We start from the raw sequence: 20,949 nt of genomic DNA, 5'->3' as shown, positions 1-20,949 counted from the left end.
CTGAGTGAAATCTCGTCATTTAAAACAGGATTCTAGCCTTTGATAGAGGTCGTAAAATTAAGCTTTTTCCACAAACCACCAAATACCTTTCAACACAATTTCTTATTCTATTGATTTTCAAATTCCATGCTGACTGAATTATTTAGTCATGAACCAAAGTCATCAAAAATATGTGCAGCTGTCGTTAAGCACTTACACGCATAGACAGTACATCGTCAACACTTTTGAGTAAACGTTTAAAATTTTCATTAAGAATTTCTCAAATGCATTCATAAAGAATTATATCGAAGCTTACCTACAGAAAGATTATTCTTCCCTTTTTTTGTCATTAGCAGAATGTGTATCAGTTACACAGGATCGAATGTTAGTAATTACGTTTTACGATCCTCGTTTTATTACGATAATTTTGAAGTGTCAGTTTGTGAAAGGCAGTGTACCTTCTAAATAAATCCCATACACGCATTTCAAATGATGTTTCGTAATAGGTGAGAGATGTATACTGTATACGGGGCTTAACGTCCCCATCTAAGAATAATAAGAGTAACAAGAGACGCTGCTGCTATCGCAAGAAGCGAACACTGATTGGGCGTGGCTGGCGGACCCTAATAGCGCAGCTCGGCCCGTTTCAAGCAGATCATTATTACAGACTCAGATTACACGCGGTGTGGCGCTTACAGCCTCAAATGGCACTTTTGATTTCACGTATCTGGGAGTGGAACCTATGAAAGAACATAAATCACTCTTACATGATGCTGTATCATTGTTGTTTATTCACATTTGACCGGTGAACTCATTTCTTTCAGCTTCTCATATCTTGCAAATCATTAACTTGTAGATGCCGAAGTAACTCTACTTCGTTCTAGTAAATACTCTCTTTATGTGGTCGTTTGTGTTATTTATCCCTTCTGTGTGCTTGTGTTTATCTCATTCATATTTGGAGGGGATTCAGTAATTTGATTCGGTCGTTTAGACATCGTACTCGTACTCGGAAGTATGTCATCCTAAATCCCAATCAGGTATATGTTGTTTAGGTTTTCCTCTCAGTTCCTAGGTCACTTGAGGTAGATATTGAGGTAGCTTCGTTGAATCGGCCGTGGCTCATTTCCTTCAGCATCTCTACAGCTGCCCTTGCTTATTTAAGCTTTCGTTCAACTTTGTTCCCATTGTTACAACCTACAATCGAAATATTCTTACCAGATCTAATATTTGAGGGTAATAATTTCAAAATACTCTATAAGAGTTACTGAACAAGCCTGTCTTATTTACAAAGGAGAGAACCCGAAAATCTTTGACCGTGTTCTTTCTTCTACAGATGTCTGCATTATGCTAACAATACATGAGTTATTCGACATAAACCACTGATACTGTTACGAATTTACGCAATCTCTAATGTTAATGCAACTGTTTTAGAATGTGCCCGAAGTAGGTAGACCTAGAGTGGTGTGCAAAACTGAACGACGAAAGTAGTTTTCGCATGATGTGTCACTGCAAGTAACATAGCTCGCTGAAATTTGGACCATACAAAGAAAGAACTGCTACAGTGTAGTGCAGAAGGTAGCTGAAAGAAATATGCAGTGAGACACAGAAAGGTTCAAATGGCTCTGAGCACTATGGGACTTAACATCTAAGGTCATCAGTCCCCTAGAACTCAGAACTACTTAAACCTAACTAACCTAAGGACATCACACAACACCCAGTCATCACGAGGTATAGAATGAGACACAGAAATGACACTTTTATTCAAAGGGGATAATACACCGAAGTCACCGTGATTTTTGATACTCTCCTGGACAATAAAGTGTGTGATCACCACGGACGGCACTGGATGCTCTGCAACGTGCTCCCTTGCCACAAAATTGGTAAGGAATTTTTGTTGTTCGGGCGTTCCATTCCACCACCAGCCCAGCTGACAACTGCTGGATGTTCGCTGGTACATGTGGACGCATTGCAATACCACTCTTTAACGCATTCCACACGTGCCTGATAGGATTTAAGTCGGGAGAACGGGCAGGCCAGTCCATTCGCCGAATATCCTCTCGTTGCAAGAGCTCTGCCAGTTGGGCTCCTGGATGCAGTTGCTCTTTGTCATCCATAAAAATGAAGTCAGCGCTGAAGGCACTCCTAGAAAGACACACATCGGCAAGGAGTACTGTTGCACAATAATTGACCGGTGAGTGTACTATGTCCAAAGATCTGGAGGTCAGTATGCCCATCAATCATTGTGTCTCCCCACACCATAACACATGAACAATAGAAACGATTATGTTAGACAATGTTACCGGATGTATGACGCGTTCCCACCTTTCGCCATATGAGGGTGCATCAAGAGTTACTGCTCAGTGTGAGTTAGCTCTTATCCGTGAACAGCGAGCCACACCATACCTCGCTGGTCCAGTCCACCATCGCAAACGGTACCCTCGACGAGCGACTGTCAACGGAACACAACGTACTGCTGCTCGTTGGGCACAGAGACCACCCCGAAGCATTCGGCGTGCCACTGCAGAGCGTGAGATTGCGTGCCTCGTTGTCCTGTTAAATGTAGTTACAATTCCACCACGTACTGGATGTGCGTCCCTTCTTGCCTGTTCCACAGTGTAACGGTCACCTGCTGCTGTAGTGGACCGTGGTCGACCAGTCCTGTCCTACGGATAGCAGTACCTGTGGTTCTGAACGGTACCCTGCACATGGAACAATGCTATGAGCGATACGAAACTTTTGGGCTGCACTCGTCATACTTCACCCGTTTTCGAATTTCCCAATGATTTTTATCCGTGAGAAGCCATCCATATGTTGACTCCGGTCCATAAAGTAATGAAGAACACCATCAATGTGCACCGTAATTGCTCTCTGATTGACACACACTGCCTTTTCCTGTTCTTCAATTGTCTTGTGTTGCGGGGCCAGCCCCTCTTAGCACTATAGTCACGCTGACCTAGCGCCATGTGACGTCCAGCTTTCTGTACACGACTGAGAGACCTCTGGCAACATGTTCTCGCACTTTCATTCGTTTTCACCGTGTAGGTAATACGTTATGTTACATAATCTACCTCGACATTAAGTTTTGCAGTTTTCCCCCCCTCCTTGCTGCGGCAGTGATGGAGCAACATTCGGCCTGAGAGGTTAATGTGGAAAAATACTTTGCTAAACTTTTAGCCTAACCGTGCTTGTGATAACCGTCTAACATGGAAAAACACATCGTGTGAGATCAATCACGTCTATCTCTTTTAGTATTGATGAAATAAAATCCTACTAGTAAAACGTCTATTAGTACGGATTTTTCGAAGTTTCTGTTCTGTGTGATACCGCGGAAGCCACTTCATGGAGGGATGATATTAACTTAAACTTGCAAACTGCTCATTCGCAATATTCAGTGTGAGGCGCCTTGAAGAATTAGGTGAATTAATTGGGTAAAGGGTTTAGTTCACATCTTCAAGACACTAGTATAATGTCTGATTTACTGGAAATATAGTACCCTAATAGCCCTGGCGAATGGAATAGTTAAGCGCAGCACGTGACTAGAATGTTGTCAGACCTTTTATTGGTCTCTGGAGTGATTATCGAACTCAGGATGGATAAGACGCGTGATATCAGTTACATTACGTTTGCCCGATCTATGGAACACTGCTGATTCGACGTCGACAAGGTGCCAATGTGTCACTTACATATAGTACCTCGATTTGAAGAAATACAGCGCCACCAGAGTGAACTGTCGTGGGTTCCGGTGTGTTGACCAAACGGGGATGTTGTCGACTATCCGCTGATACACGGACTATAGTGCATCTAACTCAATGTATCGCAATAACAAGCTTACTAACCATAACCTCGTAGTTGCTATGGCGTACAGAAGCTATCCTTCGTCCTGTTCACTTCGTAGGGCACATGGAGCAGTATGGACAGTAACATGACCACGGCTGACAATAACCATGTTAAAGAGTCGCTTGAACAGAAGAGCCGTGATACTCGTTACTGCTCACTGAAACTATGATGCGAGTACGTGGAAAACCACATGACGCGATGGTCCCACTTGCAAGCAGAACACCATTTATGCAGGTACTTGAGGTATTCTCATGTGACTGACTTTCACGTGAAATGAAGCCCGATACCTCATACGTCTGCTAGAGCTTCTCACTGGCGAACGGCACAACACGTTCCCACGAAAGATGGAAATCTCGTCTATAAAAATCTACATCGCTTCCGTAAACAGGTCTTGCAAATCACATCTCAATTTGTTCGTCCTTAAAATCCAGAGCGCCATAGACAATGGCACCCAGGTTGTTGATATGTTCCTTCGCTTTTGGAAGGCATTCGATATAGTCTCGCACTGTCGCTTAGCGAACACTATAAGAGTGTATCCGCTATCGCCCGAGGTATTTGATCTAGTTCATGACTTTCTAGCAGATTGAATTCAATGCTTCGTTCTTAACAGAACGAAATATTCGTACGTAAGTGTAGTTTTTTAAGTACCATAGCGTAATGCGATGGGGTAGTTACCTGTTTAGAACATAGAGGGTGATTCCGTAAAAATGTGACAAAATTTCAGGGATGATGGAGAAGAGTAACTGTATCAATTTTAGGTAAGGCCAGCTGGTCCATGAACGACTCAGCCAGAAGATCAGAGGCGATAGTTTGGAGCAAAATAAGAAAAACCTTTCTACTAAACATGGGCTATAAAATCAATATCTTAAGAGAAGTGAGGACTTGTTCCTTCTAGATAATGTGGAAAACATCTTTTCCACTATAAGCTCTTTGCTTTCCACATCTTGAGTGAAAGTAGTATCGACCAAGAAAAGAAAGAAAGTCCAGCAAATATGAGCTCGGAAAGCATACCTTAAGAGCTACGAGCTCTTCTTCATCTTCGCTAATGACAGTCACATTTGTTCGACTGAACCAGTGCTCATAGCTCTTAAGGTAGGCGTTTTAGAGCCCATGTTTACGAGACATTCAAAAATGGTTCAAATGGCTCTGAGCACTATGGGACTTAACTTCTGAGGTCATCAGTCCCCTAGAGCTTAGAACTACTTAAACCTAACTAACCGAAAGACATCACACACATTCATGCCCGAGGCAGGATTCGAAACTGCGGCCGCAGCGGTCGCGCGGTTCCAGACTGTAGCGCCTAGAACCACTCGGCCACTCCGGCCGGTTTACAAGACATTCATTTCTTACTTTGGCCCATACTATCACTCATGAAAGTTTGTAATATCATCACGGAATCACCTTGTACAAAGTGAATCACGTAAGACGTGAAATCCCTTTTATCCCGTGAACAGTTCAAGATGTCATAATAAGGCTTTCGGCAAAAAGAGATGCACATGACTCTGTTGGATGTTTAACCCTTGCTGTGTCAGCCGTCAGATACGGTACATAGGTATACCCACAGAGGGCGCCATACTGTTATGGTGAGACGCCACCAAATAGAAAGTGCACATAACAGGAGCCATTAATCTGCCGCCAGAGATGGCGGTCAAAACAGGGACAACCTCCTGCTTCCGCCTGACAGTCAAATAGTTCGCAAATGAACATTCATCCGCCGATTGCGGATTTAAGCAGACGCAGAGATTCATTCGGCTAGTTGTCAGCAGCTGTCATCCGATGGTGCTATTCATTATCGACGGGCAGTTATCAAGTCACCGCAGTCACCGCACAGTGTCGAAGTGTCCGCCAAGTGTCACAGCGAGCGTTATAAATAGAGGCAAGACTTAGATATCACCACAGACAGCAGAGCTAGACTGACACTACCGTTAGATTAGTTAGTCAAAATCCACTGATTTACGTTTAGACCACTTTAACGCCTTCTCATCATCGTCACATCACTGTGCAAGCGTTCTCGCTACCCGCACATGTGGTCCCGCGTTCGATTCCCGGCGGGGTTAGGGATTGTCTCTGCCTCGAGATGACTGGGTGTTGTGTGTCCTTCATCCTCATTTCATCATCACTGACTCGCAATTCGCCGAAGTGGCGTCAACTAAAAAGGACTTGCAATACGGCGGCCGAACTCCCCCGCATGGGGCCTCCTGGCCAACAATGCCATAAGATCATTTCATTTTTTATCATCACATGATCATCACACTGAAGCTAAGTATGTGTATTAAGTTTCTGTTACAATTATTGTGTTGGTAATAATATTTTTTTTTTTTTTGTAGTCTAATTTGACCTGTCACGAGACAGGTGCTGTGTGAAAGCACACCAGCTCTATACGTTTCTGCGATACGGGGTTCACTTCCTGCCACCTCTACGTCCGGCACCAAACTTATTTGGTGAATACAGTAATCCTCTTACCTGATACATCAACCGAGTGTTGAAGAAAAAATGTCTTTTTTTAATAGGGCGATCTACATTTTGACAACATTCGAAAAATCACGGAAAGATGAGTATAGCGATTAAACACTTTTTAATGTGGCGTTGAAACATTTCACCCTAATAACCAATAAATGTGCTTAAACTGTAAGGCCTAGAATGGAATCGGTTACTGCGGTGTAAACACCACCAAGAAGGACTCTCATGCCAGGCTCCGTCTTCTATCAAGCTTTTCGACTGTTCACTTGTTTCCGCTAAAGTTGTTCACTTAAACATGAGTACGTATATACATCTGTAATAGTTTTCATGAGGCTCGTCTGATGCGTTAGAAGCTAGCAAAAATGGTTCAAATGGCTCTGAGCACTATGGGACTTAACTTCTGAGGTCATCAGTCCCCTAAAACTTAGAACTACTTAAACCTAACTAACCTAAGGAATCACATACATCCATGCCCGAGGCAGGATTCGAACCTGCGACAATAGTGGCCGCCCGGTTCCAGACTGTAGCGCCTAAAACCGCTCGGCCACGATGGCCGGCAAAAGTTAGCACACAGTTCGTCGCTGACACTATAATTATGTAGAACAAAGCACTGACAAGAAGTAATACCTTTTATCTTCAAGGCGAAGCATATCTTCCGACTGCATATAATAACGGTGCCTGACATTACTGACCAACTTCTTGGTGTTTACACCACAGTAGTATATTTCGATCGCTTTGCCTTTGAATTTTAACACACTTCTCCTATGAAACCGCAAAAAGGTTGACGCCAACATTAACAAGCGCCATATCACTGTCTTTACACGAGTTTTTGAATGACATTAATAATAACATCTGTGTAATGAAAAAAATCATACAGTGCCTTGGGTGATATAAGAGTTAACAAAACTATATGCGCCTCTGGGTACTATCATTTACCGAAAACCTCGTTTTGGTATCGTGAATCATTAACGAAATGATTGGAGTGTTACGTTTGACGCGACTCAGCTTGTATATAAAGCTTTTCGTAGCAAATCTGTTGTCTACAGAGAGCCGCGAGGAACGGCCGCGCGGCTTGAGGCGCCATGTCACGGATTGCGCGGCCTCTCCCACTGGAGGTTCCAGTCCTCCCTCGGACATGGCTGTTTGTGTTGTTCTTCGCATAAGTTAGTTTAAGTTAGCTCAAGTAGTGTGTAAGTCTAGGGACCGATGACCTCAGCAGTTTGGTCCCTCAAGAATTCACGCACATTTGAACTTTCATTCTTTTTTTCTTGTCTATAGAGAGGTTGCAACGCTAGAATACTGAAGGGAAATGCAAGAAGCGCTTCGGAGGATCGATGACTAGTTCAGGGACTGTTAGTTTACCTGAACGCAAATATATGTAACTTACTTTTTGATTGCAATATCTTATGAAAAATCCCTGGAAACTGTAACAACCGTAAAATTACTAGATTTACGAGTCCGAGGCGACCTAAAGTGGAATGATAACATAAAACAAATTCTAGGAAAAGCATATGAGAGACTGAGATTAATTAAAGGAATGTAATTCATTCACCAAAGAAGTGAATTACAAAACACTTCTAAAACCGATTCTTGAGTGTTACTTACCAATCTGTGACCCTTCTTAAGTTGTATTAATAGAGGGATTACAGAAGATCCTACTAGGAACAGTAGGTTGCATCGTGAGATCGGTTAGTAGGCGTTAGAGCGATAGGAAAATGCCCAACGAACTGCCGTGGCAGTGGCTACATAGAGGTGTTCTGTATCACGCTGAGGTTTGGTGTCGAAATTCCGAGAAAGTGTATCTTAAGAGAAGAGTAGAGCGTCATATTATTTCCTCCCATATATGTACTGCGAAATAACCACGACGAGAAATTCAGATAAGTTTATCGACAGTCGTTCTCCCCGCGCACCATTCGCGACTGGAATAGGGAAAAAGGGAAACTGGTTGGTGCCAGAAGTACCCTCGCCCACACAACGTAAGGTGGCTTACAGAGTTCAGATGTACATGTAGATATTTATCTACAACACACTAGAGACGATCGTTGTCGAATAACGTCAGAATGGTTTGAGGTACACTCTAAAAACATTATGATCTTGTGTGGCTCTGACTAGGTCCAGTGGAGCTCATGTGGGACCGCAATGAACAAACCCTTCTCTGACCACTCTCCGGACACAGCTCCGACTAACCGTCGTTAGATACGGGCGCTCATTGAACATTCATGGGTGGTGACTGCTTGCCATTTCTTCTAGTGGCTCCATCAGTTTGTGTCACGATGCTAAAAACGTGATTGATTTAAAAATGACAGTCTGTACGTGTCGTACTAGAGTAACTGTCTTGTGAGACGTTGGAGAGTACAGGGTGATTGTAACTAAGCTTTCGCTACTTGAGATAGCTCTCATGAAAAACGAGTGATCGTAGGTCAATGAAACCTTTTTGGAACATTTGTAAGGATGTGCGGAAAACATATAACGAATAAACAATGAAGTGAAACACATTTTGATTTCCACATCAAAGGGTAAAATTTGTTATTTGTGTACCTTGTCTACGTTCCAGGTCACAAATGTTGTTCAATGTGAAATTTATGAGCATAACATTTCACAATTGTTTGCGGCACTTTTGAACGGCGTACCTTGGAATGTTCTGCTGTCATGACGGCTGGAGCACTGCTTGAAGATCGCACATTGCGTCCAGCAGTCTCAGTCATGGCAACAGTAACTTCCTGAACAATTTGTGGCGCAATTGGCCGTTGACATATTCCTGGAGCAATTCCCAAATCGACAGTTAATTCTAACTCCCGAATCAGAGGCCCTCCCATACCATTAGATTAGATTAGATTAGTTTTTCGTTCCATATATCCATGCTGAGGAGATCCTCGTGGATGTGGAACATGTCAACCTTTTCTTTATATATATAGCTGAAATAACAATACTAATAGTATGAATGTATACAATACATCATTTGTTTCTATTAAAAAATTCGTCAATGGAGTAGAAGGAGTTGGCCACTAGTAAGTCTTTCAGGCTCCTTTTAAATTGATCTTTATTTGTAACTAAATTTGTTATGTTTGCTGGTAAATTATTGAAGATGAGTGTTGCTGAGTAGTGGACCCCTTTTTGAACTAAAGTAAGTGCTTTTAAGTCTTTGTGCAGATCATTTTTGTTCCTGGTATTGTATGTATGAACTGAACTGTTTGTTGGAAAAAGAGATATATTATTTAGGACAAATTTCATTAAGGAGTAAGTATACTGAGAGGCAGTGGTTAGTATACCCAGTTCTTTGAAGAGGTTTCTACATGACGTCCGTGAATTTACTCCACAAATAATACGTATTACACGCTTTTGGACTCTGAAAACTTTTGTTTGACTTGAAGAGTTACCCCAAAATATTATACCATATGACATTATGGAATGAAAGTAGGCAAAGTATGCAAGCTTTTTAATTATTTTGTCGCCTATGTCTGCTAACACTCGAATTGCAAATACAGATTTGTTAAGGCGTTTCTGCAGTTCTGTGGTGTGCTCCTCCCAACTGAATTTATTATCAAGTTGTAATCCCAGGAATTTAAGACTGTCAACCTCTTCTATCTGCTCTTCTTCATACTTTATGCATATGCCGGGTGGAAACCTCTTACAGGTTCTGAATTGCATGTAGTGAGTCTTTTCAAAGTTTAATGTCAATGAGCTGGCTTTAAACCATTTATTAATATCCATGAAAATATCATTAGCAGACCTTTCTAGAGCTACACTTGACATACTATTTATTGCAATACTTGTGTCATCTGCAAACAAAACGAACTCTGCTTCTAGCAATGTAACTAATAAGAGATAATTAATGTACACAAGAAAAAGCAATGGCCCTAAGATGGATCCTTGTGGGACACCACATGTAATTTCTTCCCATTCTGATTATGACTGATGACTTAATTCACTAATCCCTTGTACTGACACCCTTTGTTTCCTGTTAGCTAGGTATGACTTGAACCATTTTGCAGCACTGCCCGTGACACCATAGAATTCTAATTTATTTAAAAGGATGTTGTTTTTCACACAATCAAATGCCTTTGACAAATCACAGAAAATACCTGCTGCTTGTAATTTGTTATTTAATGAATTAAGTACCAGGCCACCAGTATCATCAAGTCAAATGCAGGGCTAAGTAATGAGATAGATGACTTAGGGTCTTTGTGTAAGTGCTTTATAAAAGAGGATCATGGAGTGATAGTGAGTGGGGTGGGAAACAATTTGGACAGGGATGGGGCATATGACATAGGTGGTGATCTCGACAAGATAGCTCTCCTGACTCATGGCACCAATGTACACTTTGCTGAGCTGTTCCAGCGACATGATCGACCACACCTTGATGGTACTGTGAGGCGAATCAATGTGGGATTAGGGATGCTTCTGAGGGCAGCCAACTCTGTTCATGTTTCTCTGGTGCCCATCGGGACAATCAACAGATGGGGTTTCACTAGGCATGGCCTACACCTAAACAAGACTGGGAAGGGAAGTCTGGTACAGCTGATTCATGAAAGTATAAGGGGTGAATCTCGGGCCACTCATGGTCAAATACCTGTTGTCATGGGCAGGAAAAGTAATTCTTTTTTTTAGGATGAATCCAGACATCAGGTTCCCCTGCCTAAAGAGTATCTCCAGCAGTTTAAAAAATACTGAAACAATCATTTACAAGACAGATTTTAACAGTCCAAATATCACACATACCAGATATCACAAAGAAAAACAAACGATTGGAAAGAGTAACATGGGGCATTTCACAGACTTAACAGTCCTCCATCAAAACATGCAATCAATAAAAACAACTATTAGAAATGAGCTCCAATCTTTGAACTGCACAGTACTTTGTGCTACTGAGCACTTGTGCGGAGACACAGAAATCCAACATGTGGTATTATCATCATATGGAAGGGCAAACTCTTACTGCAGAACAGCTTCAAGGAGCGGAGGATCATGCATTTATATCAGAGAAGGAACACAGTTCAAATCAAGACATGACCTCAGTGCAGTAAGTGAAGACAAACACTTTGAAATAATAGCTATTGAATTGACAGGGCTTGATATCACCAAGAAACTAATCATTTTGTGTGTGTATAGATCTCCCAGTGGTAGTGTGGACACTTTTTTCCATAAATTAACGTGAGTTCTAGATAAAGTCTGAAGTAAAAAGGTCAACATAAGTCTGTGTGGGGACATTAATATCAACACTAATATCATAAATGAATCGAGCAGCATCCGCGTAAATATCCTTCAAAGTTTTAGCATGTCCCTAGTGGTCAATAGTGCAACAAAGGTTACTACAATGGCTGCATCGGTAAGTAACTATGTGGCCAGAAATATGGACAGGAAAATGTGATGTTGCTGTAAAAGATGTCTGTCAAACAACAACAGTAGAATCAGGCATCGAATCATTCTCTAAACTACAAGTCTACAAACGACATCTATCAGAAATCACAAAAAAAGATTTTTCAAAATAACTAGCAAACCAATGTGAATATAAAATTCTCTAAATTCTCTGTATTACTTAAATTGAACTTTGAAAAGACATTTCCAAAAGTATGCATGTCTTTATCAACATCTCACAAAAACAGATTGATAACAGAAGGTATTTAGAAGTCCTCCCAAACACATAAATACCTCAGTTCCATGAAAAAGAGTCGCAATGATCCAGAATTCTTTAATTTATGTCATAGATGCGAAAACATCAATAGGAAGGTGCTGATTGCTGCAAAAAAGTCATTTAATGACAAAATAATATATAATACAGAGAATAAAAGCAAAGCATTTTGGGGATGATATAAAAAAGGAAACGGGGAGAGGCAAGCAAACGCAGAATAACATACTGCTAAGGGAGGGGCATAAGGTAATAAATGATCCACAACACGTAGCAAACTATATAAACGAGCACTTTTCAAGTATTGCAGAGAAGTTGCAGCAAAAATTCCCCAAAACAAATATAACACTTGTAAATAATTTGGAATAAATACAATGATGTTACTTCCAACCACAGGGAATGAAGTCAATGAACCTGTTCAAAAATTAAAAAATTAAAAGTCAGTAGGCTTAGATGAAGTACCAATGTGTGTACTGAAACAATGCAAAGAGATAATACAAGGCCCCTTAACAAATATACAATAATAAATGTGTCCTTCACATCAGGAACATTTCCAGAGCAGTTAAAACAGGCAAGAGTTGTACCTTTGCTTAAGAAAGCTAATGCAGAAGACATAAATAATTACCGATCCCTTTCCCTGCTGCCACCTTTCTCAAAAATAATAGAAGCAATTATGAAAGATAGATTAATGAATTATCTGAAAAAATACGGTCTTTTAAGCAAACCACAGTTTGGTTTTCGAAGCGGCTAAAATACGGATTCTGCGATCTAGAATTCACAACAGTTGTACTTGATGCTCTTGGCAAAGATAAGTGTGTCACAACCATATTTTTGGATCTTCCTAAGGCCTTTGATACAGCTTTTGACACCTCACCTATGGGGTATCGTCTCAGTTGTGCGACTGGATTCGTGATTTCCTGTTAGGAAGGTCGCAGTTCGTAGTAATAGACGGCAAATCATCGAGTAAAACTGAAGTGATATCAGGTGTTCCCAGGGAAGCGTCCTGGGACCTCTGCTGTTCCTTATCTATATAAATGAACTGGGTGACAATCTGAGCAGTTCTCTTAGGTTGTTCGCAGATGATGCTGTAATTTACCGTCTAGTAAGGTCATCCGAAGACCAGTATCAGTTGCAAAGCGATTTAGAAAAGATTGCTGTATGGTGTGGCAGGTGGCAGTTGACGCTAAATAACGAAAAGTGTGAGGTGATACACATGAGTTCCAAAAGAAATCCGTTGGAATTCAATTACTCAATAAATAGTACAATTCTCAAGGCTGTCAATTCAACTAAGTACCTGGGTGTTAAAATTACGAACAACTTCAGTTAGAAAGGCCACATAGATAATATTGTGGGGAAGGCGTGCCAAAGGTTGCGTTTCATTGGCAGGACACTTAGAAGATGCATCAAGTCCACTAAAGAGACAGCTTACACTACACGCGTTCGTCCCCTGTTAGAATATTGCTGCGCTGTGTCGGATCCTTACCAGGTAGGATTGACGGAGGACATAGAAAGGGTGCAAAAAAGGGCAGCTCGTTCTGTAATATCACTTAATAGGGGAGAGAGTGTGGCAGAAATGATACGCGAGTTGGGATGGAAGTCATTAAAGCAAAGACGTTTTTCGTGGCGGCGAGATCTAGGGTTCATTTCAGTCACCAACTTTCTCTTCCGAATGCGAAAATATTTTGTTGAGCCCAACGTACATAGGTAGGAATGATCATCAAAATAAAATAAGACAAATCAGAGCTCGAACAGAAAGGTTTAGGTGTTCGTTTTTCCCGTGCGCTGTTCGGGAGTGGAATGGTAGAGAGAGAGTATGATTGTGGTTCGATGAACCCTCTGCCAAGCACTTAAATGTGAATTGCAGAGTAATCATGTAGATGTAGATGCAGATGTAGATGTACCCAGTAGCACGTCGTCTTGCAATGATGTGCCTGTATTTGTCGTGACATACTATTCACAAGTTCATCAAGGCACTGTTGGTCCAGACTGTTCCACTCCTCAACGGCGTAGATCACTCAGAGTGGTTGGTGGGTAAACTCGTCTATAAACAGCCCATTTCAGTCCTTGCCAGGAATGTTCCATAGGATTCATTTCTGGAGAACATGCTGGCCACTCAAGTCGAGCGACGTCATTATCCCGAAGGAAGTCATTCGAAAGATGTGCACGATAGGGGCGCGAATTGTCGTCCTTGAAGACGAATGCCTCACCAATATGCTGCTGATATGGTAGCACTGTCGGTCGGCGGATGTCATTCACGTATCGTACAGCCGTTACGGCGCCTTCCATAACCACCAGTGGCGTACGTCTTCCCCACATAATGCCACCCGAAAACAGCAGGGAATCTCCACCTTGCTGCACTCGCTGGACAGTGTGTCTAAGGCGTTCAGCTTGACCGGGTTGCCTAAAACACATCTCCGACGATTGTCTGGTTGAAAACATATGCGACGCTAATCGGTGAAGATAACGCGATGCCAGTCCTGAGCGGTCCATTCGGCATGTTGTTTGGCTGATCTGTACCGTGCTGCATGGTGTCGTGGTTGCAAAGATGGACCTCGCCATGGACGTCAAGAGTTAAGTTGCGCATCATGCAGCCTATTGCGCACAGTTTGAGTCGTAACATGACGTCCTGTGGTTGCAGGAAAAGCATTATTCAACATGGTGGCATTGCTATCAGGGTTCCTCCTAGCCATAAACCAATGGTACCGGTCATCCACTGTAGTAGTAGCCCTTGGGCTGCCCGATCGAGGCATGTCATCGACAGTTCCTGTCTCTCTGAATCTCCTCCATGTTCGAACATCACTTGGGTTCACTCCGAGATGCCTGGACACTTTCCTTGTTGAGAGCCCTTCCTCGCACAAAGTAACAATTCGGACGCGATCGAACTGCGATATTGACCGTCTAGACATGGTTGAACTACAGACAACACGAGCTGTGTACCTCCTCCCTGGTTGACTGGAACTGATCGGCTGTCGGAGCCCCTCCGTCTAATAGGCGCTGCTCATGCATGGTTGTTTACATCTTTGGGCGTGTTTAGTGACATCTCTGGACCGTCAAAAGGACTGTGTTCAAAAATTGGTTCAAATGGCTCTGTGCACTATGGGACTTAACATCTATCGTCATCAGTCCCCTAGAACTTAGAACTACTTAAACCTAACCAACCTAAGGACATCACACAACACCCAGTCATCACAAGGCAGAGAAAATCCCTGACCCCGCCGGGCATCGAACCCGGGAACCCAGGCGCGGGAAGCGAGAACGCTACCGCACGACCACGAGCTGCGGACTGAAAGGATTGTGTCTGTGATACAATGTCCACAGTCAACGTCTGTCTTCAGGAGTTCTGGGAACCGGGGTGATGAAAACTTTTTGTGATGTGTCTAAATACTCCTGTAACGCGTCGGTACTCCTGTAGAGCAGCAGTGCTGTAGCTGTTGTTTTGATAAAACAGCTTTTCGAGTGCCATCCTGTTCACCTTGTCGCGGCACGTAACGGCTGTCTGCAACTGTAATGCAAACTGAAGCGAGAACGCTACCGCACGACCACGAGCTGCGGACTGAAAGGATTGTGTCTGTGATACAATGTCCACAGTCAACGTCTGTCTTCAGGAGTTCTGGGAACCGGGGTGATGAAAACTTTTTGTGATGTGTCTAAATACTCCTGTAACGCGTCGGTACTCCTGTAGAGCAGCAGTGCTGTAGCTGTTGTTTTGATAAAACAGCTTTTCGAGTGCCATCCTGTTCACCTTGTCGCGGCACGTAACGGCTGTCTGCAACTGTAATGCAAACTGAAGCTTGTGTTTCAACCCTAAGACTCTTTACCAGGAACGGCGCCTAACTGCAAGTCATGTCACTAGCATTACTAACAACGCAAATCCTACAGCGCACAGTCTGAACAACAGTCTTACCCATACGGTAAATGCGATTAGTTTTCCGTCTACTGCGGCTCAAGTAGCGACAGTTTAATTATAACCACCATGCATATTAGAAAACATCGTCCAAAACTAGCTGCGTTTCTATTTTGTTTTCATTTTTTTCCATCTGGAACAGCGTTGAGAGTGAAACCTGCTTGAGGTAAGAGGAAACAATTTATTAGCTTGCTTTCCAAAGAAATTTAGCTGGTCAGCCGTATCTGCTGAAGCAGTTCAGACTCAGGTTAACAGACATATACCATAGTGCAATAAGGAATAAGAATTACGTGTAATTACCTTCCCAGCAACTAATGTAAGAGAAATTTCAGATAATTTGTCATTGTACAGTTATTAGAAAATGTAGCGGAAAAATTACTTTCTGAAGGAAAAGATAAATATCGATACGAATTTTGTCGAATTCACTGCTGCCCGAGGGAAACTCTGTCAAGTCTATTCCTCGCATTCAGAATATACAGCAATTCACACGGGATGATATGTAACCGAAGGGAATCTGTGAAACTCTGATGGTTTCAAGCTAGAAGCAGAACACCCGTCACATTATATCGCATTAACCAGGAGTCCACTCTGTTCTTACGAGTCTTAAAGAGAATTTCAGGGTTGGCCTCACGGTTGAAGAAATACGTTACTAGTTTCATACGTTGAAGTGAATAGTAAAATCGAAAATCGAAGTTCCAAATGTAAATCTCCCAAAGTGAATTAACAGACGAACATGGTGAACATTTAAGGCAACAAAACGTCAACTTCTTGCATTATTGAAAATAACTTTAAAATCATAGAGAAAGTAAAGCTACTTACACTGCGAATAAAATCATCTTTTTGTCCTGTCATTTGTCACTTGTTTTCTGTCTGATTGATGAATAGTATAAAACTCTTCACTATTTAGCCTTCTACGCCCGGGAGAAAAAAATGGTTCAAATGGCTCTGAGCACTATGGGACTTAACTACTGATGTCATCAGTACCCTAGAACTTAGAACTGCTTAAACCTAACTAACCTAAGGACATCACACACATCCATGGCCGAGGCAGGATTCGAACCTGCGACCATAGCGGTCGCGCGGTTCCAGACTGTACCGCCTAGAACCGCTTGGCCAACCCGGCCCGCTACGCCCGGGAGAGCTGATGTATGAGTAGGCATTCCCTGAAACCACTTTTTTTCTCCATTATGCGTAGTGTAGATTCTCCGTCGTCCCTGTAGTGAGAAATCTTTTTTAAAGGATATATTTTCGCCCGTGTGAAGAGAATACCCCAAGAGTAACGAATCACACCAAGTTAAATCATCTCCTACAAACAGTAGGACCAATTAACTTGAAGTTAAAAAAAATTGGGATCAAAGACAAGGTGTAGGGGCCAGCAATTACGTCTGGAGACATTGTAAGGTCATGTATTGAAAGACGACCAGTTGAAATCCAGTCAGTGCCACAATTACACACCAAAATAGGGGAACACGGGAGCATGGTTATCATAAAAGCCGCTGCTAAGAAAGATACAAAAGTCACTAAGGTAAAAAATTACTAGAGCGATCAATCCACTTAGCTAAAAACTGATAATGACGTAAGTAGGGTCCTCGTCTGATGTAATGGTAAGAAGAGAACCGCAAAAGCGCCTGAGTGGAGCTAATTGACTGTGTAAGATCAAGAACATTAAACACGAACTTCCAAAACAGACGAACCCATTAATGATTGCCCATAATGTTCCTGAATCACAGATGTTGTTGTTGCTTTGTTGTTTCTGTGGTCTTCATTCTGGAGACTGGCTTATGGAGCTCGCCGTGCTACTCCCATTTGTCTCGTGATCTCCCTCCACAATTCCCCCACCCCATTACTTCCCTTCAATACTAAATTGTTGACTCGTTGGGGTCTCAGAATGTATCCAATCAACTGATCCCTTCTTTTAGTTACGTTATGCTACAAATATCTATTTTCCCCAGCTCTACTCAGTATCTTCTCATTAGTTCCACGATGTATACATATAATCTTCAGCATTCTTCTGCAGTACCACACTTTAAAAGCATCTATTCTCTTCATGACTGATCCGTTTATCGTTATATTTTACTTCGATACAAGGATACACTCAAGACAAATACCTTCAAAAAATACTTCCTAGCATTTAAATCTATATTCAGTGTTAACATACATCTCCTCTTCAAAAACGCGTGTCTGTCCATTGCCAGTCTACATTTCATTTCCGCGCTACTTCGGACATTATCGATTATTTTACTGCCCAAATGTCAAAACTCGTCTACTGCTTTTAGTGTCCCATTCCCTAATCTAATTCCATCGGCATTGGCTGATTTAATTCAACTAAATTCCACTAAACCTTTTTTTGCTTTTGCTGACACTCATCCCGATCTACACTGCGATGACAGAAGTCATACAATACCTCCTCATATCGTGTCGGAACTCCTATTGACCGGAGTAATGTGGGAGATAGATGTAGCATGGACTCTACAAGTCGTTGGAAGTAATCTACAGAAATATTTAACCTGCTGCCTCCGTAGCTATCTATAATTGCGAAAGTGTTACCGGTGCAGAAGTTTGTGCACGAACTGACCTTTCGATTATGTCCCATAAATGTTCGATGGAATTGGTGTCGGACGATGCGGGTGGCCAGATCATTCGCTCGAGCTGTCCAGAACGTTCTACAATCCAGTCGGTGGCCCTGTGACATGGCGCTTTGTCATCCATGAAAATTCCATCATTGAATGGCTGCAAATAGTCTCCAAGTATCCAAACATAACCATTTCCAGTCAATGATCAGTTCAACTGGACCAGTCACACGTTGTTATGGAGACACCACCATATTGCACAGTTCCTAGTTGACAACTTGAGTTCATGGCTTCGTAAGGTCCTGCGTCACTCGCGAAACTTACCAGCAGCCCTTACCAATTGAAATCGGGACCCACCTGATCAAGCCATATCTGAGGTCATCAGTCCCTTAGATCTTAGAACAACTTAAACTTAACTAACCTAAGGACATCACATACATCCATGCCCGAGGCAGGATTGGAACCTACGACCGTATCAGTCCCGCGGTTCCGGACTGAAGCGCCTAGAACCGCTCTGCCACAGCGGCCGGCGAGCCCAGGAGACGCACTGCAGGTGATGTGTTGTTAGCAAAGATACTCTCATCGATCTTCTGCTGCCTGACTTCACCTCACTGTCCTAACGGATATGTTCGTCGTTCGTCAGCCGTTAATTTCTCCGGTAATTTCACGTAGTGCTATCTGCTGTTACCACTGACAATTCTACGCAGACTCCGCTATTACCAGTCGTTAAGTGAAGGCCGTTGGCCACTGAGTTGTCCGTGGTGAGAGGTAATACCTGAAAATTGGTATTCTCGATACATTTGTGACGCTGTGAATCTCGGAAAACTGAATTCCCTAACGATTTCCGAAATGGGATGTCCTATACGTCTAGCTCCAACTGCTATTCCGCATTCAAGGTCTTCTGATTGACGTCGTGCGGCCATAACCACATCGCAAACCCTTACACATGAATCACTTGAGTGCAAATGAGAGCTCCGCCAAGGCATTGTCCTTTTATACTTTGTGTCCGCGATACTACCGCCATCTGTGTATGTGCACATCGCAGTTTCAAGACATTCACCTCAGTGTATAACATTCTTTACAAAAACTGTACATTTCGTTCAGTTTCTCTTCCAAGACCCATGCTGTCTCAGACAGAATTATAATTTCATCGGCAAACCTCAACGTATTTATTTCTTCCCTCTGAACTTTCGTTTCTGCTACACTTTCTTTTCTTTTTTTCCTTTACTGCTTGTTATCTGTAAGGATTGAATACCATCGGGAATACGCCACAACTCGATCACACTTCTTCTCAACTCCACCTTCCGTTTCATGCTATTCGACGCTTGAAATATGTTCTGTACAAGTTGTAAATAACCTTTTGCTCCCCGTGTTTTACCACTGCTGCCTTCAAAATTTCAAAGTGTGTAATCCAGTCCACATTTTCAAAGGCTTTCTGTAGGTCTACATATGCTAAAAACGTAGGTTTGTCTTTCCTTAACATATCTTCCAAGAGAAGTCCTAGGATCACTATTGTCTCAGACATTCTTACATTTCTCTGGGAACCAAACCGACCTTCCTCAAGAACGGTGTCTACCATTTTTTTCCATTCCTCTGTAAATTGTTCGTGTCAGTGTTTTTGAGCTATCGCTTTTAAGCTAAATTGTTATTATTATTATTTTGTAATGTGCCCATACAGTCATCTGAACACAAGAAATGTTATATTATATGTTGTTCTTACAGTTCATGGTAGACGTTACTTTAAGTCGTGACCTGTGCGAAGTTACATAGACTTAACAAAGAACTGATTTGATGTAAAAGAAGTGTTACAATCAGGGTATACTAAAATGGGCAAACAAGACGGAAAAGGAACACAGGATACACAGTGGTAATATGCTATAAAAAATCTCACTGGTAACACAATAAGAAATGATAAATCGCCGGTGGTACACATTTGATATATTCCTATTTCAGTCCTTTGTATGTCCTACAGGAACAGACTATTTTCCTGTGTTAAAACTATGGCTCGGATTTATGTTACTCTGGCTCATTATAACATCATATAGAATGTACGGTCAATATTCTCACAATATAGCTATTATTTTTGTGTAATTAAAGCTTAAAAATATTTAAATATCAAAATCTGGCATCTTGCCCAGCGCTGTCTTCATAGTCTCCTCACACAGCAGCCGTATTCAGTTGCTACTTATCTTTCGTGTATTTTTATCACTAACAACGGATATAGACATGCTCCGAATATCGCATCAGATTAATCGAGGGCTGCTCTATTGCTTAGGCAGACTCTAAACAATGTTAAATATATAATGAAAATCCAGCGGACACTCAGCGTCGCATGAAATACCAGATAAGACTTTTATTGGGGCTGATGTCACGTAATCATTACGAAACTAAATTGAAAATATGTTTATAAACACAAGAGAAAAGGCACTGGACGTTTCTTACACAAAACATACGATGAAATATTAAATGTACCGTGTATATCAACATGTGCGAGGAGGGTAATAACAGATGTTAACAAATTTGTATGATTCAGAAGAGAAACATATAATCATGTGAATTAACAGACACTTGAC

Source organism: Schistocerca piceifrons, chromosome X, assembly GCF_021461385.2.
Source record: "Schistocerca piceifrons isolate TAMUIC-IGC-003096 chromosome X, iqSchPice1.1, whole genome shotgun sequence".
Classification (NCBI taxonomy): domain Eukaryota; kingdom Metazoa; phylum Arthropoda; class Insecta; order Orthoptera; family Acrididae; genus Schistocerca; species Schistocerca piceifrons.
Note: the sequence above shows the minus strand (reverse complement) of the source record.